Below are 25,898 nucleotides of genomic sequence, written 5' to 3' on the forward strand. Positions count from 1 at the left end.
GAGTTATAAATGTGGACTAAGAAAATCCCAATTAAGATTTGTAACGTATTACTATCTCTACGACGTTTCTCATCGAGCCATATACGTTATCTCGCATTTCTAGCTGTATCTCACACACAAATAATGATAAACATTCAGAAATTCAGGGTCGCCACCAGTCCAAGCCCTTCCTAACTATTTAGAAAAAAACAGAGCTGGAAAATTATTAGTTTAATTACTTTACTAATTTAATTACAAGTATGCAAATTTCTTTAAGTAACCAGATAAATAGCACTCCATGTCGCGCATGAAGCAGCTTGATTAATTCAGGATTGGAAATCGGAGTAAGTGGGTAAGATCAGCGCCACAGAATTTATCTTTCACGTAGATTACTTATTGTATCTAAGTATTTGGTTGCACATCCTAACTACACATAACTGGTGCCCGACTAGAAATGTTTAAGTAAGAATTACGTGAGAATTTAACAGAACACAATTTAACTACAGCAAGAAGAAACACAGAAAATTGAGGAGGGAGACAATGATACTATCATCTTCTTAGCATTCATACCATAAAAATATCTCAGTGAGATTCGCATTACGATTCTACGCATGCACTATTCTGGACAGAGGGCTACCAGAGTGGTAGCCATCCGCCACCAACCTCACACACGAAAACAGCCCTCGACACAGCCTTCGACTAAGATGTTCAGGTATTGGAAACCTAAGTTGGTCATCCTGTGCTCTACTTCGAACGAGAAGCAACATCGTCTGCTCCCAGCAGACGATGACCAGCTCAGCGTTTCCCACAAAACAAAACCGAAACCCCACATTAAAACACACATATAATATTCAATAGGCCTTATTTGAGTGCTTAGTCTTTCTGGAAGAGTTCATGAATTGAGCTAAAATCAGGTAGTAAAGTAAATAAGTTGTGCCGAATTCGACAAGCGTGTTATGAAACGACTTCACAGAAACGTTTCAGAGTCCTTTTTATATTCCGGATTGTCACATATCTCCAGACTTGTAAAGTTGCAGATCTCAGTCCAAAACATTACAAATTCGGCTCTTGGAATTTTGAACAGCTGATTCTTCACGTTCTATCCTGCATTATTTTGTTACAATCTCTAAGTATAATAATCATGCTGTCATGCACCTAATCTGCTCTATTGCTTCCTGACTAGAAATCCATCCTGTCACGGTCGCCATGTATGATTCTAACATTTATATGTGCCCTGCATGCCCAAATTCTACCGCACGCCCACATAGCAGCTGGACCGCTCACCGTCTGACCAGGCACTACTGGACCAGCTGAGAACTCAGACAACTACAAAGACCTACTCACTTTTTGGCTGATAGCTCCCTGTATCAGATAAGCCACGTCCCAGGCTAAGTAGGCAGATTCATCAAGGTTCCCGCTTTTGTGCCGCACCGCAGCCCGATAACTGTGTCTAATGAATAACTGCGAGGCGACGGCGTACAAACGAGGCCCGCCGTACAACTAATAGCGCTCCCACGGGCGACACAATGCCACCCGTAATGACGCTCGCTCGCTGTTATTGCCGCCGTCCCAAGTTTATCCGGGCGGCCGGCGCGAGGAAATAATAAACATGTCCGCGGGACAATTAACAGCGGCGGCGAGTCTCGTTACAGGCGCTGCTAACGAACAGGGCCGCTTCCAATACTGCCCCTGCTATTACTACCGATTTACAACGGAAACTTAACTATCAGGTTCGGAGCGCACCAGTGTTCTTTGTCTCTCCCTTCTTTATGACTGAGCAGTCACCAGTTGCGTTGCTGTAACCATTAACGTACGCTCCATCTTTGCCGGCAAAGACTGTTTTCCTCGTTTCTTCTATTACTAGACATAATAACACCCGCCATAAACTGGTCGGCAGTACTGGATACAGAAGCTGGAGAAACTCTGGGGTCTGCATGATTTGCCTGCAGGCTCCTCAGCGAAGCGCATCTCAAGTGGTTGGACAAAATTATAGAAATCCACCAAATACGACGTGAAATCAGCTTGATACCTCCTCCAGCGGTAATGATGTAATACACAGAGTGAACCCATACTCTATAGAGAAAATGTGGGAAACTGTTCACAGATATTTGCCAAGTATTTTGGTATAATGGACCCGCGGTAACCGGTGGCTCGTTACGGAGTAATAGCATTTCATTTGATTTCTTATGTCAATTTATCTTTGCATCCGTATTGCACTGAAAATAAAGGTTGTAAGAGTTATAAGTGCAGATATTTTTATTAGTGACTGATAACATTGTACTAAAAAGCATTACATAAGTGTTTAATTCGTTTGAAGACTAATAATTATAGCTATTAACAGTAGTGTATTTTTAAACTGGTTAGTGTCTACAAGTAAATGGGGCAAGAGCAAGCCATTAATGTTTATTTTCCGCTGGGCAGCTGGTCAGGTGTTGATGGGTGGAAGCGTGGATGAAAGAAGGTTCCACAGCGACGGGAGCTACGCCAGGTATTCTGCCATTGTCTGAGAATTGTTACATTAGCCTAAGTTTTGTATTGCACGTTTTTGGGATTGCGCATTACAGGATTTTTCACTGTTGTGAAGGTAATTTAGCAGAAACAAAGGCAGTTGACAAACTGCATATGTAACGAGCCACCGGAGATCACGAGTCCTTGTGTACTCCAGAGAAAATGTTATAGACTTTTTTTTTTTTTTTAATTTGGGTCATTAGTCTTATGACTGGTTCGATGCGGACCCTACTAAATCTCTCTTGTACCAACATCGTCATCTCAGATTAGCACTTGCACCCTTCATCTTCAGTTATTTGTTGGATGTATTACAATCTCTGTCTTCGCCTAGAGTGTTTGCCTTCTACAGCTGCCTCTGGTACCACGGAACTTATTCCCTGATGTACTATCATTATGGTCCCTCTTCTTGTCAGTTGTTCCCATATGTTCGTTTCTTCGTTGATGCTGTGGAGAACCTCTTCATTCCTTATGTACATCTACATAGATACACCGCAAGGCACCGCACGGCGCGTGGCGGAGGGTACCATGTACCATTACTTGTCATTTCATTTTCTTCTCTACTCGTAAATAGAGGAACGACTGTCTATATACATCCATGTATGCCCTAATTTCGCGTGTGTTATCCTCCTGGTCTTTTCACGCAACGTATGATGGTGGCTGTAGAATCGTATAGCAGATAGCTTCAAAGGCCGGTCCTGTAAATTTTCTCAATAGTCTCCTTCCAAAAGAACGTACCCTTCTCTCCAGGGATTTCCATTTGAGTTCCCGTAGCATCTTTGTAACACTTGCTTGTAGTTCGAACCAACCAGTAACAAATCCAGCAGCCCGCCTCCGACCTGCATCGACGTCTTCCTTTAATCCGACCTAGTATAGATCCCAAACGCTCCAGCAGTACTCAAGAATAGGTCGTAGTACCGTCCTACATGAGGTCTCCTTTACAGATGAACAACACTTTCCTAAAATTCTCCCAATAAACCGAAGTCGACCATTCTCCTTCCTCACACACTCCTCGCCCCATTTCAGATCGCTTTGCAACGTTATGCCAAGATATCTGAACGACGTGACTGTGTCAAAGAGGACACTAATAATTCTGTACCCGAACGTTACAGGTTTGTTTTTCTACTCACCCGCATTAACTTGCATTTTTCCCTATTTAGGACTAGCTGCCGTTCATCATGCCGATTAGAATTTTGTGTAAGTCACCTTGTACCCTCTTACTCTCACCCAACTTCGACACCTTAGCGTACACCACCAGATCATCAGTAAACAACCACAGATTGCTGCTCACCATATCGTTTACGTATATGTAGACCAACAGCTGTCCTATCACATTGCCGAGAGGCACTCCTGACCGTACACTGGTCTCTGATGAACACTCACCGTTGAGGACAACAGAGTGGGTTCTATAACTTAAGAAAGCTTCGAGCCACGCACTTATCTGCGAACCTATTCGATATGCTCGCACCTTCGTTAACAGCCTGCAATGCGACACCATGTCAAATGCATTCTGGAAATCTAGAAATATGGAATCTGCCTGTTGTCTTTCATCTATAGAGCGCAGTATGTCATGCGAGAAAAGGGCAAGCTGAGTTTCGCACGAGGTATACTTTCTAAAACCATGCTGATTCGTGGACATAAGCTTCTTGGTCCCGAGAAGATTTGTTATCAGTCAATCTAACAAGTAAAGTGTAACTTCACTTTCGCACTGATGATGTAGGCGATGTTTCGTGGCAAAGACTGCAGAGGACACCCAAAACTTTTGGGATCCATTCTGACTGGCACTAGGTTCAGGATGTCCGTATCTCACTTGATGGCATCCCAGATATACTCAGAAGGATTGAGGTTATGTGCACTGGGGTGTCACTCAAGTGGTTCCATAGACGGAATTTCCTTCCAAGCATTGCGGCTGAGCATAGGAGTTGTGGAGTGTCGTACTGAAGATTCAGGCAGTTGGAAGAGAACAGACAGAGGCAAAATGCATGTACAATGTAGTATGTAACAATGCTGGAGAATGTTAACTCATTAGACATAAGTTAATATAAAGAAGAAAAGTAGAATTATCCCAAAATAATGAGAAAAATAGCTGACCATGAACGGTTAAATACGTGAAAAAGAAGAGTGATTAACTATTGCAAATATTATTAGACTGTAACACATCATGGACTCATCGCTGCACATTTTTATTGTAGTGCTTTGTTTTAATTTATGCCACTCTGTGGCTATAAGTCACCATGTTGTCAGCAGTAACCTTTCTCGAACCATTAAATTTTAACCACCTCATTCCCACCCTTCTCTAGAAATGTGAATGCTGTCAGGAATACTTACGTGCAAGTAGACTTTGTGAGAAACGATGGTGCTTTACCTGAAACAAAAGAAAAATGGATTAAAGACACATGTGTCTTTGAAAGAATGTACTTGTATCTTTGCATCGACGTCTGGGTGTCACAGATCATGTCATAGAAAACAACTTTTGTTGCAAACAAACCGTTCGCTGGTACTTCGCGGCGAATCCAGGCGAAGTTAAGCATTCACCGCCCATGGGACTACTAGACTTTACTGAACTAGCCCGGTCTACCAACCAAATGTGCTGTATAATACATATGTCAGTAAATTAACGGAGTAGTTTCAGCAAGCAAATCTTAAGAGTGACTGTCTGTAAGTGGAAGAACGTATTTTAGAAACGAATCAGGAACTTTAATGGGCTCGCCCTTTCACGCGGGGCAAGTGACTGGAATATAGGCAACACACATTGCATATGCAAGCTACAGAGTGCTTATGTCCTACCGCCCTCAGGGGCACCAACCAGAGCGATCACATTGTCTCGGATGTAAGTAAAACAAACAACCTTCGCTTCTTTTGTGCTTATTTTGCAAAAAGAGCTGGTAGTAAAACATTTGTTCCGACTGTACTGGATCACAGGGCAATCTTTGTCGTTCACAACAGAATGGAACCCGCGACGACAAATGTATATAAAAAGAGGCAACGCAAATAGTCACAGGCCTATTACATTTGTTAGAAATTTTAAGAAAACTCCTACAAGATCTGATCTAAAGGTTGCTTGAGGAATGGAACCTTATACTTGATAAAAACCTGCTCAGAATGTTCCAAGAACCTGTTTACGTGGGGAATCAGTATCGCTCATTAGATCTTTGTATTACTTCTCTAAATAATCACCATTCTGATCTAAGCACTTATCACATATCTTGAAGAGATGACAAATTCTCTTCGCGTAAAATTCGGCTGCCTAATTGTTTTGGAGTTCAACGAGCGCGTAACTTACGGTGCTCTAATTGTTACGATTCCAAGCAAAACACTCGAAGAAATCTTCGGAAAGTTGTGCGACAGCTGAGATATCGTGAAATGGCGGTTTTCACAAATAATTTTTTTAGTTTTCTGTATTACTTCGTTGTTATCTGCAGCCGGATGACCAATTCTGCCATCAACATGAATATTCGTTCTTCACTGTCATACACAGACACCACGAACACACACACACACACACAACACGCTCAGTACGTATATAGCACAACTTACCCTTCACGGCTGAGGTATACTGCTACAACATGACAGCTTAAGTGTTGGTCCATGTGGCCAAAGACTATCTATTGCGGAAATGCGAGGTGGCTTCTTCAGAGAGGTCCAAATAAAGAACGATTGCACAGTCGACTGCTCGCTTTGGGTGCTATTTAAAACGTCGACTCCGAATGAGAAAAATCGACAGGCAAAATTGATGCTGTTTTTTTGTGAATTAATGAAAGAATAATCTATTACACAAATTGAGAGACGTAATATAGGCAAATAATTACTGAAGGATATCTCTCCTCCCCTGTCTAAAGCTTTGCATAATGAAAAACAAATGGAGGAACAATTAGAAGAACATAGCGAAGAGTTTGTGAGAGGAAGCTAAAAACGAATTATGAGCTGACAATAAATCAATGGCAATCATTCCGAAGCCTTTGACTAATACAACTGCCAAAGTTAAATTTTGAGATGAACTATCAAAAGCATCAGGGGTGAGGCAGAGAAGTGGATTTTCTCCATCATTATTCAATTGAGTTTTGCAGAAAGTAGTACGAGAATGGAGAAAAAGAACAGAAAAAAGGGAATAAATAAAGCGAAACTTCGAAAAATGAGAGAGAACACTGAAACTAACCGTTTAGCTTTTGCTGCTGATTTATCAGTATTAGGAAAGAACTTATAAGGTATACCAAAAAAGATAAACAGTGTCCAAGAGTTGAGGTTCGAGTCCTCCCTCGGGCATGAGTGTGTGTGTTGTCCTTAGCGTAAGTTAGTTCAAGTAGTGTGTAAGCTTAGGGACCGATGAAATGTGTGTGATATCTTATGGGACTTAACTGCTAAGGTCATCAGTCCCTAAGCTTACACACTACTTAACCTAAATTATCCTAAGGACAAACACACACACCCATGCCCGAGGGAGGACTCGAACCTCCGCCGGGACCAGCCGCACGGTCCATGACTGCAGCGCCTGAGACCGCTCGGCTAATCCCGTGCGGCAGGAACCGATGATCTCAACAGTTATGTCCCGTAAGACCTTACCACAAATTTCAATATTTTCAAAATATGGAAAATAAAGTAAGTTTCAGAATTTAAATACCTGGGAGAAATGGCCTGGCCACATGCTCTACACAAAGCAACTAACACAGAGAGTCAGAAAAATGGGAGTGGAATTCCATCTAACAAAGAACAGGTACGAAAAAATTCTTTCCAATTAATACAAAATGGAGGGATTAGAATGTGGTAATTAAAACTGGGCTTCTTTATGTCTCAGAATGCTTCGCTGGTTAGAATTAAATAATTTGGAAATGAAACCCGAGAGAATGATTCTAAAAATTTTGAATCAAAAATATAAAACTGAGACTGTAAATTGAGAAGCAACAAGGAGGAATATGAAAAAAATGAGAGTATAGTAATTACAATGAGAAAATGGAAGATTACATTTGGTAGCCTATTAAAAAGGAAAGATAAGAAAAGGTATATATAAAGTATTCCGCGTGTTTGACAAAGATGCAATAACCCAAATTTCATGGTTTATTGAAGGTAAGAAAGATCTACAGGAGTTGGGAATTGCAGATAAAGACAAAGAAAACAGACAGTGTAAGTAGGCTGTTTAGGTTTTTATGCCACGTAGTGCTCTGTATGAAAATCGTTGACTGCGCTGTGTGCAGTCTGTGGCTGGTTGGAATCATTGTTGGAATATTCGCTAGTGTAGCGCTGGGCAGTTGGATGTGAACAGCGCGTAGCGTTGTGCAGTTGGAGGTGAGCCGCCAGCAGTGGTGGATGTGGGGAGAGAGATGGCGGAGTTTTGAGAGTGGACCATCTGGGCTTGTGTCCGTCAGAAAAAGGAAATTTGTAAGACTGGATGTCATGAACTGATATATATGTTATGACTTTTGAATACTATTGAGGTAAATACATTGTTTGTTCTCTATCAAAATCTTTCATTTGCTAACTAAGCCTATCAGTAGTTAGTGCCTTCAGTATTTAGAATCTTTTATTTAGCTAGCAGTGTTGGCGCTCGCTGTATTGCAGTAGTTCTAGTAACGGACGATTTGTGAGGTAAGTGATTCATGAAGGGCATAGGTTATTGTTAGTTAAGGCTATTCTTTTGTAGGGATTTTTGAAAGTGAGATTCTGTTGCGCTAAAAAATATCGTGTGTCAGTTTAATGATGATCAGAATAAGTAAAGAGAGAACTGTCTGAGTACGTTCAGTTTTGCTCAGCTGTTTGATAATCGAATAACGTAGAAGTTTACCAGCACAGTCATTCTTAATTTTTGAAGGGGAAGTTTCAACAGGACATCAGGGCAAAAGTACAAGAAGTCAAGAGGTTTTAGAAGAAAACACGAAAGAAGAGAGGGGAGACATGGACAAAAGAAAGTAGAGAACAAAACTGTACAACAGCTGTTACACTTGGTCCTGAGTTGGCGAAATTCGACTAATAATGATAAAGGCAATCCATTTTTTGAATGAGTCTGATATAATTTTGGATTGCAAACCATAACCGCACCATAGATTTTATACTTGGCGAAATAATCAACTGGAACGCTCATTTTGAACGACAACCGTTGGCGAAGGGATGGGGCTATCCTACTACTCATTTCTAGACAGGCTGATGTACTACGTGAGTCAGTGCCAGCGACTGTTATTTGCTAGCTCCCCCCTCCCCCTCCCCATCCTCCATGTTCTCGCATGATGCACGGAAATTGAGGTTACTTGCCGCATAGCTTCCCCGGTAGAACCTGTAAAGATCAAATTTAACGAGAAGCAGCTTTCGCACAGAGACATATAAGTAGTCATTGTTCCCACACTCCAACTTAATTTGTGGCGCAGTAAAACTTACTGTCTGCCATGGACTTTCCAGGGTTACCAGTGTATAAATGTATATGTAAATGAAATATTGCTGGCCGCACTCGGGATATATCTTCCGAGGCCTCGGAGAAATAAATGCAATTTTAATAGCGCGCTGGCCGCTTTAGCATACAGAATATATTCAGCAACACACGCTGCGACAAGGGCTCCCAATACGCGCTGCGTGATCGGAATAAAATTGAGGCGGCAGGGGGAGTTGTGTGTATATGTATGCGAATGTGTGTGTGCGTCTGCGTATGTGTGTGTGTGTGTGTGTGTGCGTGTGTGTGTGAGAGAGAGAGAGAGAGAGAGAGAGAGAGAGAGAGAGAGAGAGCTATCTGTGGGGACGTTAAACTACGCTCTTGTGCAGGTGTGTGGGCGAAACGGTGGTTTTAGGGCTCGTCTGGCTGGCTGGGCGCTCCACGTTTATCTACTGCTGGGAATTAATTAGCAAGAAATGCGGACGGGCCCAGCGCGCGGTAATCTGGACAATGCTCCAACTGGTCCCCGGGGCCGGATAAATACGTGGGAGGGCTTCGGGCGCAGGAGTTCTCCGTAAACCGACTGCCCTGTGGGGGATTCGTGGTCCCAGCGCAAACAGCAGTCCCCCGTACGTCTGGAAGAATCTTATAACTCAGCATCAGTGGCGTCACACAGTTAATTTGGCGTTACTGAAGTAGAGACCGAGACAGGCGTGGATCTACCAGGATGATTCAGCTACCCCTACCGATAACGTTTTATGCAACCATCCCGCCCCATGACAGAACAATGTTATTGGCCAGTTCGCTCTGGAGATGTTGATAGGTCTCTGTTCGATTCCTATCACGTTAATTTCTTAAATCTGTTGTCATCTACGGCATACATTTCACTTCTAAATTTAGTGTGGTGTTTCTCACTCTATCTGGGAGGAGACCGAGCAGTGGAACGTGTTACTTTTACACATAATCAAGAACGATCTGTCACACTACTACACTTTAAAACACAGTTTGTATGTAATTCATGTCACACAGTCTCATACGGAACCTACATCGCTTTTTTTTATACACTGTATATGATAAGATACTGCCATCCCCCTTCCCTTCTGTGTGAAAGGATGAATGATCAAATGTATTTCTAGTTGCATGCTTGATGGTAGCAGACAAGCCTGTCTGCTAGAGAGCAGTAGGACCAACGTCGGAACAGGTAGCTACGCTTTCTAAAAGCAAAGAGGTTTCTATTCTTAGTATGGTCCCGTCCGTCCCTTGTCATGTTGGTATAGGAAGCTGCCTCTCTGGTCACTTCCGTTTTGTATCTGGAAGCACCCTCAGTAGGGGCCCACGGCAGTCTGTCCGCGGCGAGCGTCTGAAGTGGTAAGATCTCCGGCTAAGCGCGTCTCTGCTAAGTCTGTAGGACCATGGATTTCTTAAGTTCAGCCTAACTGAAAACTTAATCACCTTTATTTCAGGTTTAGATCTAAAATATCTAATGTGATCTTAAACTGCAACGCAATGTAATTCGAGTGTGAAGTACAGAATATCTTCCAGTAGGTGCTTTGTCACTACTTTGTGAGTAAAGTGGAACCACGTGTGGATGATCCGTAACTCTAAGTAGATCATCAATCTTAAATGCGAATGTGCGTGAGATTATAACGTCTCGTCTTGACAATATTTTTCAATATGGCAACTTTTCTTTATGTTCAACCCACGTGGGGTGTACTTTGTGAGACCAGTACCACCTGATTATACAATTGTTTGACCCATCAGGTTAATAGTGAGACGATAGTAACCAGTTCGAGGGTTTTCTTTTGTAATTTGTGTTTAGATGTAATTTATTTTAATTATCAAAATTATTGTGGAGATACACTTTTTTTGTAAGCCAAGTTGACCACGTGAAGCATGTAGTGTAATCATCAAAGTAGTCCTCAGCTATTCTTTTCGGGAAGATTTCACAGAGAGTTAGTATGAATTTAGTATACCAGTGTGTGGTAATTTCATGACGGACAGGATTGCGCTACGAACGTTACTTCTTTGGGTGAAAATTGAATCGGTTGGTTGTGGTTAATTTCCTCTTGCATATGTTTCAACGTTCGTCGTGTGTTATTTTATGAATGCAGTGTTGTATGCAGTCTCCCACTCTTGGCTCCATATTTGATGTGTTCCGTAAGATTACAAACTCACATTTTCACAATGCTAAATAAGGCACCAGTTTAGTTATGAATCAAGTTTAATATGCTGAAATTTTAACGGAACAATGATCAATGTTAAAATAAATGTCCAAATATAAACTGATTTATTTCTTTTTATTTAAATTGTCTTATATATATATATATATATATATATATCACCGGTTATCGTAAGATGAGTACTAAAAGGTTATAATTAATTTTAGTCTGGTTGGTAATTTGGTAAGCTAGACTGGATACCTGGTGAAACAGTTGCTCAGTAATGCAAGGTTAATTTCCCCAGATATCTCACAGCTTTTAACCCGTTTTTATTGTATTGAATATCAGCACCGCTTTCAGAACAAATTAATACATCAACATTACAATGTGAAGCACATTGTCAAAATGTCGCACATTAAGTGGTAAGTATACGAACACATGTTAGACCTATTTTACAAATAGCACCTTAACGCGACGAGTCCACTGGGTTATATGCAGAAAAGTTATTACTTCCACTTCGTTGTGTTGTTTTCGATGGTGAGACACACTGTACCAGGGTTGGAACTTAAATAGTGGCTACTATTTATTCACAACCCATACAGAAGAGCTGCATGTTTGCACCTGTTACTGTCCTTCAAAGTAGTCACCAGCGTTGTGTAGAACCCGTTGCCAGGGATGTGGAAGGCGTAGTATACTGTTAGCAGAGCCTGTTCTGTTGATGGTGCGAATGGAGCGGTCTACTGCCTGTCGAATCTCTGGAACAGTTCTGAAGCGAATGCATCTTCGGAATCAAATCAAAGTCACAAGGACTTATCCAGCCACGGTGGCCGAGCGGTTCTAAGCGCTTCAGTACGGAACCACGCGGCTGCTACGCTCGTAGGTTCGAATCCTGCCTCGGGCATGGATGTGTGTGATGTCCTTAGGTTAGTTAGGTTTAAGTAGTTCTAAGTTTAGGGGACTGATGACCTGAGTCCCATAGTGCATAGAGCCATTTTGAACCACAAGAACTTACGTCCGGGGAGTATGGTGGATGGTTCCGAGCGGGAAGGAGCGCCTGGTCCCCGGCACGAATCCGCCCAGCGGATTTGTGTCGAGGTCCGGTGAGTCGGCCAGTTTGTGGATGGTTTTTAGGCGGTTTTCCATCTGCGGGCTGGTTCCCCTTATTCCGCCTCACTTATACTATGTCGGCGATTGCTGAGCAAACAAGTTCTCCACGTAAGCGTACACCACCATTACTCTATCACGCAAACATAGGGGCTACACTCGTCTGGTGTGAGACGTTCCCTGTGGGGTCCACTGGGGGCTGAACCGCACAATAATCCTGGGTTCGGTGTGGGTCCCACAGTTCTCAGAGCCGTTTGAACCATTTTCTAGGGTCACTTCCTGGTCGCCATAATGTACTTGGGCAGGATGAAGATCTGTGGTCGGCACGCTTAGAGACTTGGAGTTAGGAATCCACTTCAGATGGAGATCACTGGATCTTGGTGTTCCGATCAACAACGCGTGTTGTATAGACCATATGTACTACCTCAAGGTAGTAAGTAAGGAGTAATGCTCCTTATCTAAAAAGAAAAAAAAAATAGCTGTCTCTGGATATTTGGGAGTTTCGAAATCAGTATCAAGCTCCCGTGTGTACGTTCAGCAATGGAACCAGGGCGATTCCACAAACAGTGACGTAAATATTTCCACCAGTGCGCCAATGTCCACTCCACTCTACAGCAGCGAGGACATTGCTTTACCCAGATGCTGTTTGGAGAAAATCTGCCGGAAGGCGTAAATGGACGCCGGGCGTTTACAGTCCCCCGTTTACACTCCATTCACTCCTTCCAAACCACGAGCAAATTGGAGATCAGTGGGACAGTGTGGGTGTTTATCGCTATAAATCAGCTGCGCCCCGCGGACTCTGGAGCGCAGGGGCGGCGCTACCAGGCCGGCGCCCCGCTCTCGGCGCGCTACTTTGTGTCTGCGCCGGTTTGTTTACCTCGCGACGGGCGTAAATCAGTGCGCCGGGGTAAGGTTTCAGCGCGCAGCTGTCACACCAAACAGCCAGGAATAGCGGGCGGGCTGCGGGGCGCCGCCCGTCCGCCGACATCACCACCTAAACGCGCGCTTCCGTCGACGCCGCCTGCTGCTCTTGGCGAAAGCCAGACCCAGACCGATGGGCGCAGGTACGTGTTCCTGTCTGTCATTTGGTGGCCAGACTACAGTGGCTCAGAAAAAAGTTAGGCACCTGCAAGGCGCTCTTGTAAGTCAAAGGTTACAGAACCATAGAACAAGGTAGCCTAAAACATGAATGTACATCTCCTCAATGTAGTGAAACAGCTTAAATCACTTAATAAAGGCAAGCTCTCTGGCCCAGGCTGTACACCAGTTAGAATCCTTTCAGAGTATGCTGATACAGAAGCTCACCACTGTGGGGTTTCGGAAGTGGCTGTGTGCATACCTCTATGATGCACAATGCCAAGCTCTGAAAACCAATTGAATGAGAAAACAGCCCAAATGATAAAGCAAATTAATTTAAAATGATTACACTACCTGTGGTGTGCGTACTGTAAGACCTTTGGTACACACACCATCAGATTATTTGACTTGTCGCTCTAACGAAGTAGGCGAGTGTCAGCAATATGACTCGTGGTCTTACTGTAGCGTGTTTATCTTCTGCCGTTAGGTCAGACGATAGAAATGCCACTTGCATGCTTAGAGTAGCAGATTGACGGTGACCAGTTTTAAACAGAACTTGATTAATTTTCACACACGTTTATTAAAATAATAAAAAGCGTAGACATTACATAACTTGATTCTGGATGCTGTTTACAATTGACAATCTGAAGTTCCTTTGGTCTTGGTACGTTAATCTTATTTTCACATATCTTTGATACTTTACAAAGTGTCTATTCGTTTATCTTCATGGCTATGTACAGAAATATGGTAAACTTATTAGGCGCAGACTGAAACTTGGCTATATACTGGTACAGACAAATGCAGACTGGTACAGACTGGTGCAGACCAATGCAGACTGCCTAATCGGAGGTCTGCACACTCATTATAATACCTCACGCACTCAGGTATCACTGCGCGGGTGTGATCCGCAAGGAGAAAGGGTTCTACGTTAGCGCAATCTCATTGGCTGTGTTACATATTAATACGGGGATCGGCGGAAGCAGAATTTGGTCCGTCTCTAAGGCAGCGCCATCTCGTAGTGCGGAAACGGACGAGCGCTGCGCCTGTGCTGTTGTGCTTGGTGGGGCGCGCCTTAGTGGGAAAGTTGTCTACGCGCTGACTACGCAGAACTATGTACACAACACTACCCCAAAACAGAAAAGTCTTGTTTGAATGAATATTGATTGGGGTCACCCAAGTAAGCATAAAAAAGATGGGTTTCACACCAACTCCCTTAGATATACGAGGCGTATTCAGAAAGTGAGGTTCGATTAGGTGCGAAATGGAAACCGCTTGAAAATCTGATGGAACTTTGCACAGATGTCCACACATCTGTGCAAAGTTCCATCAGATTGGTGTTGCACCCCATTTGTTTTACACTTAATTGGGCCACCCCTATCAATATTCATTTAGTCTTTAGTGTGCCTGTCGATCGCTTTACGTCACTCTTTGCATTTCAGAGCGCAAAGTGATGGCGTAGGAATACCTAAAACAACAGTGTCTCCCACCAAGTATGTGGATCTGGTGAGAGATTTCGCAAGAAGCCATGCAACCCACGTAACATAAATGTCATACGTTTCTTTCTTCCAGACAATTTTGAACCGCATTCTGCAGGGTCAATGCAGACGCTCCTGCATGGTTTTCAATGGGAAGTGTTTTATCATCCACAATGCAGTCCTTAATTGGCTCCATCCGTTGTTCATTTCTGCTCACATGAACCGCTGGCTACGAAGACAACATTTTGGCACAAACAACGAGAGGCAGACCAGTGTAGAGAATTGGCGGAAAGCACTTGCGGCTGCATTCCGTGACGAGGGTACAAAAAAATTTATACAACGCCACGAGAAATGTCTAAGTCGGAGCGGCGACTATTTAGAGAGATAACAGGAAGGTGTGTCTAACTGTTGCAAATAAAAAAAAATTGATTTTCACTGTGGTTTTCATTTCGCAACCGATCGGGCCTTACTTTCCGAACTGCGTGCCGGACTGAGACTCGAACTGGGGACCTTTGCCTTTCATGGGCAAGTGCTCTACCAACTGAGCTATCCAAGCACCACTCACGCCACGCAAGGTTCACAGGAGAGCTTCGGTGAAGTTTGGAAGGTAGGAGACAAGGTACTGGCGGAATCTAAGGCTGTGAGGACGGGGCGTGAGTCGTGCTTGGGTAGCTCAGCTGGTAGAGCACTTGCCTGCGAAAGGCAAAGGTCCCGAGTTCGAGTCTCGGTCCGCCACACAGTTTTAATCTGCCAAGAAGTTTCATATCAGAGCATACTTCGCTGCAGACTGAAAATTTCTTTCCAGCCCTTACATTAATGGGAGGGGGGATCTTCTAGCAACAAATGGAAACAAATGATCACTATAACAATGAGATTTATTGCCTTAAAGGATTAAGTTACTCATTGATATACTGCAGAGAAGCACTGACAAATGGGAAAGAGATTATAACACTAAGGCACAACCCTGCAAACGTGTTTTTCGTCAATCCTCATTTTCGTTTGCACCACAACACATTTCTCTTGATGCAGTATACGACACAAGATACAGCATCAGTATTGTGTCTGGATACCCATGGCTATATGTGTCTGCACTGTTGTCACCTTAACCGCTAGGAAGCCGCACAAGCGATCAAACTACGAACAAAAAAAAAAAAAAACTTTTGTGTTAATACGTATATCAGGACCAACGACCAAACGGCATTTTTCTCAGCAGGTGCAGCATACGAAAGCAATTTCAGGGCGGTAATGTTTTTCAACTGCATAACTATTCAGAACGTCACGTTACACATTCATATTTCCAGGACTAATGAAGTATTTTGTTTATGAGAGGGGGAAAAAATTAGGTGGTGAAGCGGAGAGAGCGGGCGCCAGCTGCTGGTGGCCCTGATAAAGCTGTCGTCAGTGCAGTGGAAACGTCACGGCAGCCGCCAGCTGTTTGTGTTATGTTTCCCCTCTGCAAACAAACTTAGTGGTCCTTGACGCCGCGCCTGGAAGGGTATTGTGCCTGCTGCGAGGTCGCACCGGGACCAGAAATTTCACACCCGAACGGCACAGCCCTTGCAGCGACGCAGATGGTATTCTACGTGTTAGATCGGTATGTGCTGATTGGTAGCGTTACTACGAAGGCTATTATTTCATGACGTTCCATGAACTGATAACATTCAAGTTCACTGACAGACAAAGACACTGAAACACAGTGAAGACATGGTCGGATGTCAGTTTGACTTGGAATACATATATATCAGAGGTTGTGTGAATGATCGGGGTTACATTTATCTGTGACAGCTAGAACGGACACCAGAGCGCATTAGTGTCGTAGGTGTTCAGGGCTCATGCACCACCTTGTATGAAATAAATATTTCGTTCTTGGATATCCTCATCGATCTGTGGTATCAAAAATTGTTGTAACATATTCAGGTACACTACCTGAGATCAAGTGAAGGCAGCCATCTTTAACACAATTGCCAGTAGCACTCCTTACGGTGCGATTCGGCACTAGCGAACAACGTGAGACAAAACTTAATGTATTTCTCTACAAATTGACACTACAATTACCTCTGTAGTTACTATGACTTACTTTATATGAATTTTCAAAGCTGTAAAGTTCTTTTTGAAACATCCTGTGCACTCCAGCCTATTGAGAGTGCAAGGAGAGTTACTAAAGTGGTCATTGTAGTATTTGGATATCGGTTTCCCACAGATAACCATCACCACTTAATGAAAGAGTTTTTTAATCAATATGCCAGGCTATTTAATTGACAATCGTCTTCTTTTGCGTTTTTCGAGGACAGATACACTACTGACAAACTTTTTCGCCGCACGGGGCGGTACACGAACAGGCAGTTTAAGAGGAAACCTGCCGTTCCTCTCCAGCAGCTGAGTTTCTCGGGAGTAACTTTTATGATGATGAGGGCAACGAAACATAGTGCTCCTTCTGGGTCACAAAACGCTTCTCGTTGTAAGCGCTGGGCCACAACGACTCAGCCTGACTGTGCGCTGTCTTTATAAACTCGATGCTAGTCGGAGGTATCTTACACTGAGATGACAAAAGGCACAGGATAGCGATACGCACTTACGCAGATGGCGGTAATATTGCGAACACAAGGTATAAAACGGCAGTGCCTGGTGGAGCTGTCATTTGTGATCATATTATCATGGCCGCACGACGCGAACAAACAGATTTTGAAAGCGGAATGGTAGTTTGAGCTACACGCGTTTCGAAAAGTGTTTGGGAATTCAACATGTCAAGATGTGCCGAGAATATCAAATTTCATCCATCACTGCTTACCACGGACAACGCAGTTACCGACGGCCTTCGCGCTTAACGACTACGAGTAGCGGCGTTTGCGTAGTGTCGGCATTACTAACAGACAAGCAATACTGCGTGAAATAACAGCAAAAATCAATGTGGGACGCACCGTGAACATATCCATTTGGACAGTGCGGCGAAATTTGGCTAAAAGGGTTATGGCAGCAGGCGAACGACGCGATTGCCTATTCTAACAGCACGACATCGCTTTCAGCGCCTATCAATGACTCCTGACCATATCGGCGTGGTCAGATGAGGCTCGATTTCAGTTGGTAAGAGCTGATGGTAGGGTTCCAGTGTGGTACAGACCTAAGTTGTCAACAAGGCATTGTATAAGGTGGTGCTCTCCATAATGGTGAGAGCTGCATGTAAAGGGAGGGGACTGGGCCCTGTGGTCCAACTGAACAGAAAATCGACTGGAATTTTTTACGTTCGGCTACATGGAGACCATTTTGCAGCCGTTTATGCACCTCATGCTCCCAAACAACGAAATCATGTCACCGGGTGACGGTTGTTCGCGTCTGGTTTGAAGAACGTTCTGGACAGTTCGAGTGAATGTTTTGGCCACCCAAATCGCGCGATCTGAATCGCATCGAACATTTATGGGACATAATCGAGTGGTCAGTTCCTGCACGACATCCTACACCAGCCACTCTTTCGCAGTTATGGACGGCTATAGAGGCAGCATGGCTCAGTATTTCTGAAGGGGACTTCCAACGACTTGTTGAGTCCATGCCATGTACAACTGCTGCACTACGCCGGGCAAAAGGAGGCCCGACACCATATTAGGAGGCATCCCGTGACTTTTGTCACCTCAGTGTGTTTTGATTCCATGCTAGGCCATTATGTTTGCTATTGTTCTGTCGTGAATATTGTGGTTAGCAGAGGTAAGACACATCTCTGTAGAAGACCGCGTCACGTAGTAAGAGGACCGAATGACGCGAGAGGGTGACTAAATGGAATCATACGAGTTACAACACATATGCCGTGGTCACTTAATCAGATAACCACTTAGAATGGCAGCCGCCTATTTCCCTCCCCTCGATCAAGTCCATTGCTCATTTCACATTACCGTAATATTAATAACAATAATAATAATAGTACTAATAATGACACTTTCGCATGGCTCAGTGACCTGATGCAAGTCTTCCAATTGGACGACACTTTGGCGACTTGCGTGTTTGTAAAATTCTGCCGAGGAATGCGGACCTAAAGTTTAGCGTGGAACCTGAACAACGCGGCGTTCCTTACGAATCTTCTCCCCGACAAGAGGTGCAGGTTAGATTAAAGGCAGACTGATTAAATCCACGATCCGTGTGCGATTCAATTCCACAACATTTCGGTTTCCAAACAGGCCCAACTTCTTAAGGTTACAGCGCAAATTTTGTTGATGTTTGATTTTAAATAAGTGAGTTATTCAAAGTTCTCTATCTAGAGCAGGTATAGTTTTCTTCTTTTTCACACATAGGCTACATGTTTTGGTGAAGATTGCCCGTCGTGAGTGGGTTCATTTCTATTTTAGGTCGAAAAACATGTAAAAAATTCATGATGATATATTTAGTTTTGGGATTATGCTTTTCATAATCATAAATATTGTAGCAAGATATATAACTTAAGTTTTTCTGGTGGCCTTACTACGAGGCTCGTTCAATAAGTAATGCCCCAATTTTTTCTCAGAACACATTTATTGTCAAGAGCTAGAATTTGGTGATAATGTACGTCCACATGTCTTGTCCATGTCCTATTTCTCAATGTACTCTTCATCAACTTCTGTGGCCGTACGCCAACGTTGTGGAAGCGCATGTATTATCTGCTGGTAAAACATCTCTTGTCCTGTAGGCGTAGTCATGTTTTCACTGCATGACTGACACACTCGCACTTCCAGTACTGACCGGCAACTGTAGAGCCAATTGTCGAGCAGTGGTGCGCCATTCGGCACGAATAATGGCATCCGCACGATTCAGACTGCCTGGAGCAGTGGCTGATCATAGAGCTCTGTTTCTGCATTTCCTGAGGCTGTAACTTTCTTCACCCATCTCCCAACTGTACTCCTATCAACTGCAGCGTCGCCTTACTCTGCGCACAAACTTTTATGGATGTTCAACAAGGTTTCTTTTTCTGCACAGAGGAATTCAGTAACAGCACGCTGCTTGTAACGCGACTCGTTTGTAGACGCAATTTTGACGCTGTACTACGGCCCTGCCATCTGCCAGAACGGTTCGAAACTTCATCGGCGAACACAGCTAACATAAAATGTGAAGCACCAACAAGGACGTATGTCTATGTACACTACTGGTCATTAAAAGTACTACACCAAGAAGAAATTCAGATGATAAACGGGTATTCATTGGACAAATATATTATACTAGAACTGAAATGTGATTACATTTTCTCGCAATTTGGGTGCGTAGATCCTGAGAAATCAGTACCCAGAACAACCACCTTTGGGCGTAAAAACGGCCTTGATACGCCTGGACATTGGGTCAAACAGAGCTTCGATGGCGTGTACAGGTACAGCTGCCCCATGCAGCTTCAACACGATACCACAGTTCATCAAGGGTAGTGACTGGCGTATTGTGACGAGCCAGTTGCTCGGCCACCATTGACCAGACGTTTTCAGTTGGTTAGAGACCTGGAGAATGTGCTGGCCAGGGCAGCAGTCGAATATTTCCTGTATCCAAAAAGGCCCGCACAGGACCTGCAACATACGGTCGTGCATTATCCTGCTGAAATATAGGGATTCGCAGGGATCGAATGAAGGGTAGAGCCACGGGTCGTAATACATCTGAAATGTTCCGTCTACTGTTCAAAGTACCGTCAATGCGAACAAGAGGTGACCAAGACGTGTAACCAATGGCACCCCATACCATCACGCCGGGCGATACGCCAGTATGGCGATGACGAATACACGCTTCCAATATGCGTTCACCGCGATGTCGCCGAACAGGGATGCGACCATCATGATGCTGTAAACAGAACCTGGATTCATCCGAAAAAATGACGTTTTGCCAATCGTACACCCAAATTCGTCGTTGAGTACACCATCGCAGGCGCTCCTGTCTGTGATGCAGCGTCAATCGTAACCGCAGCCATGTCTCCGAGCTGATAGTCCATGCTGCTGCAAACGTCGTCGAACTGTTCATGCAGATGGTTGTTGTCTTGCAAACGTCCCCATCTGTTGACTCAGGGATCGAGACGTGGCTGCACGATCCGTTACAGCCATGCGGATAAGATGTCTGTCATCCCGACTGCTAGCGATACGAGGCCATTGAGATCCAGCACGGCGTTCCGTATTACCCTCCTGAACGCACCGATTCCGTATTCTGCTAATAGTCATTGGATCTCGGCCAACGCGAGCAGCAAAGTCGCGATAAGATAAACCGCAATCGCGATAGGATACAATCCGACCTTTATCAAAGTCGGAAACGTGATGGTACGCATTTCTCCTCCTTACATGAGGCATCGCTACAACGTTTCAGCAGGCGACGCCGGTCGACTGCTGTTTGTGAATGAGAAATCGGTTGGAATTTTTCCTCGTATCAGCACGTTGTAGGTGTCGCCACCGGCGCCAACCTTGTGTGAATGCTCTGAAAAGCTAATCATTTGCACATCACAGCCTCTTCTTCCTGTCGGTTAAATTTCGCGTCTGTAGCACGTCATCTTCGTGGTGTAGCAATTTTAATGGCCAGTAGTATATATTAAAGACTTTTTATTAAGAAAAATGTGGGCCTTCACTTATTGAATGTAGAATGCAAGGCGCAAAGTGAAATGCCTAAATATCAGATAATTCTTCGAGTAGTGGGAATAAAACTGCTTCTACGGTTTCTTTCCTGTCCAGAACTGCCCCCCAGTAGCCGCGTATGGCACAAATCTGGCCGCTACCTCACGGCGCCGCTTCCAGAAACGGTCCCGTTGCGTCGGTTGCGGCATACAGCCGCGACATCTGGACGTCGGGGAGGCGGAGACGGCGGCGGAGCGGTTTTTTGTGCGCGGGCGCTGCCCGGCCTGGCGGTGACACCCGATACAATAATGCGTGCGCCTGCGTGTGCTCACGCGTCACCGAGCACTGCGTGCGTGCCTACGCACCGCCAGCGCCTTGCCGGCTCGGCCGTGTGAGTGTCCACATGTTGTCCCAGGCGTGCCGTCGATTAAACACACCAGCTCGCCTACCGGGCCCGCTCCGATACCGCCGCCTGCAGTTTGCTCACAGCGCACGTTCTTCTCTCCGGTTACCCATCACTTGCCCGCATTCCACCACCTTAACGGCTGCGCCTCCACGTGGGCTATAACGAGCAGTAGCTATATTGGATGCCTCCTGGACGTCACGAGTCCATAACGGTTAGAAATTCCGGTTTCATAACCACCCGACTGCTATACAATCAAAATTTTTCCCAAGTATACAGGGGTGGACAGAAATACAGAAACAAAAATGGATCAAATGGCTCTGAGCACTATGGGACTTAACTTCTCAGGTCATCAGTCCCCTAGAACTTACAACTACTTAAACCTAACTAACCTAAGGACATCACACACATCCATGCCCGAAGCAGGATTCTAACGTGCGACCGTAACGGTCGCGCGGTTCCAGACTGTAGCGCCTAGAACCGCCCGGTCACTCCGGCCGGCATACAGAAACACCAAAAACACATTACCATGCTTAATATAGTAAAGGAAACGTGTTGGCATTCGAAACAGCTTCCGCTCGTTTCTGAATGCGTAAATGCAGGTTCTACACGGTTTTCAAGGGAATCTTGAACAATTTTCCCTAAAAAATTGTTGCCAGCACAGGTGACGATGATAGAGATGGGTAGCGATCACGCACTCTTCTCTCCAAAGTAGATCACAATGTCTGAACAATATTATGATCTGGTGACTGTGACTGTAATACCGGGTGATCAAAAGGTCGGTGTAAATTTGAAAACTGAGTAAATCACGGAATAATGTAGATAGAGGTACAAATTGACACACATGCTTGGAATGACATGGGCTTTTATTAGAACAAAAAAAAAAAAAAAATACAAACGTTCAAAAAATGTCCGACAGATGGCGCTTCATCTGATCAGAATAGCAATAATTAGCATAACAAAGTAAGACAAAGCAAAGATGATGTTCTTTACAAGACATGCTCAATATATCCACCATCATTCCTCAACAGTAGCTGTAGTCGAGGAATAATGTTGTCAACAGTACTGTAAAGCATGTCCTGAGTTGTGGTGAGGCACTGGCATCGGATGTTGTCTTTCAGCATCCCTAGAGATGTCGGCCGATCACGATACACTTGCGACTTCAGGTAACCCCAAAGCCAATAATCGCACGGACTGAGGTTTGGACACCTGGGAGGCCAAGCATGACGAAACTGGCGGCTGAGCACTCGATCATCACCAAACGACGCGCGCAAGAGATCTTTCACGCGTCTAGCAATATGGGGTAGTTCTAATAAAACCCCATATCATTCCAAGCATATATGTCAATTTTTACCTCTCTATCTACATTATTTCGTGGTTTATTAAGTTTTCAAATTTATACTGACTTTTTGATCACCTGGTATATTGATTATTCCTTGCTACTGTAGTGTTATCTTGAAAGTGTGAGAAAGGAGGACAGGCGCTCCAAGGCGCGGATGCAGAGACGATGCTGAGTGCAGACGAAACTAGGAGAGATATTGTTACATGAAGTAAACCGTAACGGGAGAGCCTTGCGAAAATGCAGACGCCCCCAGACGCGGTCCCAGGGCGCCAGTTACTCTTCAAGGAATTAACATGTAACTTCATATGTCGTCTAGACGCTGTGGTAGGTTGCCACCGTAGAACTTTGTAACCTCTAGGCGCTACAGTCTGGACCCGCGCGGCCGCTACGGTCGCAGGTTCGAATCCTCCCTCGGGCATGCATGTGTGTGATGTCCTTAGGTTAGTAACGTTTAAGTAGTTCTAAGTTCTAGGGGACTTATGAGCTCAGCAGTCGAGTCCATAGTGCTCAGAGCCATTTGAACCATTTTTTGTTATCAACAGGCAAGTATGAGCGTATAAAGCCAGCTTGATACCAGCCCTGAGAACAGCAACGTCAGTGGGCTCGCAAGGGTTAGAAAGAGAGCGAAAAAGCCAAAAACAGTTGACCTAGCAGTCCCTACTCCGGGGAGCCCGAGGGGCGGGGCTAAATGACGTATAACAATAATGTTGCAAGCCTTATTTGGCAGAGCAATTACGATTAGCTTTCAGCTGACCAATGTTGATACCAAATACGGACATAGTGCAACTGCATTAACATCCTCGCCTTAGGAGCAGTAGAGGGGACCTAACTAAACCGTGATTGGTAGGCGACTGCAAGAGACCTGCGGGATTGGCTGGGTGGATTTAAGTGGGAAAAACCCCTAGATTCCGAATTTTGACGGAGTTCTCAGTCAGACGATCTGGGCGCCGAATCCGCGTCCGTCCACTCCAGCCTCGGTCCTCAGTCAACAGTGTCACATTCGGTATGTTTTGTTTTGCAACTATGTTGTTGCCTTAAGAATCTGCTAGTGTTTGCTACTATGGTTAGCATCCACTCCTGGGACTTCTGCACTGGTTTCTGTGGTAACAGTGTTATTCATGCTTTTTCTAACCGTAGAACTAGCCTCCTGTGTATTAGTTAGTCCTGTTTGGAATAAACAACTATTTCAAAACCCTGTTTGTCCAAGAGTCTCCACAACGAGTTCCCTACCGAGTCTCACCACCTGCATTTCTAGTAAGTGCCTGCACCAGCGATGGCTCAGATAGAAGAAAACAATCAAATGCCTTCACTGTGAATTGTCCTTCTGCCTTCTGCTCTGTACCGCTCGGGAGCGCAGACTGACCACTAATCCCTCTTTTCCCTCTCGCACCTATATCAGGACACGACATGACGACCAGAGAAGATGCAACACTTCATCCTCGCGCTCAGAAAATCAGACGAACGATGCGAGCAGTGTAGACAGGGGCACTGTCGTCTTGAAACGGAGCATCACCTTTGCAAAACAAACATTGTACCGTGGAATGCATCTGATCAACCAAAATTATTACATAATCCCCGGAAGTAATCCGACCTTGCACAGTAACCACGGGACCCATGGAATACCACGATCGGGCTGCCAAAATCATCACTGAACCCTCGTCATGTTTCATTCTTGGTACGTACACTCGGCCAGAAGTTAGAAACAGTGTGAAACAACACTCACCCGACCAAATGACTTTCTTCCATTGCTCCACAGCCAACGTTTTATGGCTTCGGCACAAAGTTTTCCTGTTAAAGGCATTTGTGTCACTGATGAGAGCTTTTGTAAATCCAATGTCCATGCTTCTGGAGTTCCTTACGTATTGTTTCAATATTGACAGGGTTCCCGCGTGCGACATTCAGTTCTGCACTGACTTTAGCAGCTGCCGTCCTCTTATTGTTTATCACAAACCTCTTTAACGACCGTCCTTCATGATCACCAAACACACACTTTCTTCTGCGTTGTGACATAGTAAATGGCATTTTCCCGCTTTCCGTGCATTGTGCAAAATCTTCGATGCTGTGGCTCTTGAAAATTTTTACACGTCGGCTTCCTTGATTGTGGAAGCACCCACCATACAAGTTCACATTCACTTAGCTCCGACGTAATGCACTCACAACTACCCAGAACACTGTTTTGATCACGACTGTCACCTGCAACGACTTAAAGGTGTTGCAAAGGGGCCGTTCGTCGTCAAATACAACAGCGTAAACTCCAAGTCTCTCTATAACCTTCATTTACGTTCAAGGATGCATTTCTAGCGCTGTTTCCATTTTTTGTCCAAACCTTGTATAATATACTTAATCAGTACATTATTAATTAAGTATTACCACAGTCATGACAGCATATGTAACATACATAACCTTAAACATAGTAGGTATAAAGGAAAGAACTGTAGCATCATATCTATGTCAAGCTGCCATGTCTTATTTCTTCCTTTAACTACACTATTAATTTTAAGTTAAAATACATCAGCAACCTCTTATGCATCTTATTCTTATCAATATATAAGTCAGCAACAAGTTTAACCAAAATTATATACAGGGTGAGTCACCTAACATTACCGCTGGATATATTTCGTAAACCACATCAAATACTGACGAATCGATTCCACAGACCGAACGTGAGGAGAGGGGCTAGTGTAATTGGTTAATACAAACCATAAAAAATGCACGGAAGTATGTTTTTTAACACAAACCTACGTTTTTTTAAATGGAGCCCCGTTAGTTTTGTTAGCACATCTGAACATATAAACAAATACGTAATCAGTGCCGTTTTTTGCATTGTAAAATGTTCATTACATCCGGAGACATTTAACCTAAAGTTGAAGCTTGAGTACCACTCCTCCGCTGTTCGATCGTGTGTATCGGAGAGCACCGAATTACGTAGGGATCCAAAGGGAACGGTGATGGACCTTAGGTACAGAAGAGAC

General features: G+C 44.3%; 1 long non-coding RNA gene across 1 annotated transcript in view; it reads right to left on the bottom strand.

The window, feature by feature from the left end:
* Window positions 1-4,742: 4,742 nt before the first annotated feature.
* Window positions 4,743-25,898, bottom strand: part of LOC126418625 (uncharacterized) — a 436,231-nt gene continuing 415,075 nt past the window's right edge. Inside the window, exon 3 of the long non-coding RNA XR_007575875.1 lies at window positions 4,743-4,849. This is a non-coding gene — a long non-coding RNA (uncharacterized LOC126418625). The remainder of the gene's footprint in view (window positions 4,850-25,898) is intronic.

Source organism: Schistocerca serialis, chromosome 9 (genome assembly GCF_023864345.2).
Source record: "Schistocerca serialis cubense isolate TAMUIC-IGC-003099 chromosome 9, iqSchSeri2.2, whole genome shotgun sequence".
Taxonomy (NCBI): domain Eukaryota; kingdom Metazoa; phylum Arthropoda; class Insecta; order Orthoptera; family Acrididae; genus Schistocerca; species Schistocerca serialis.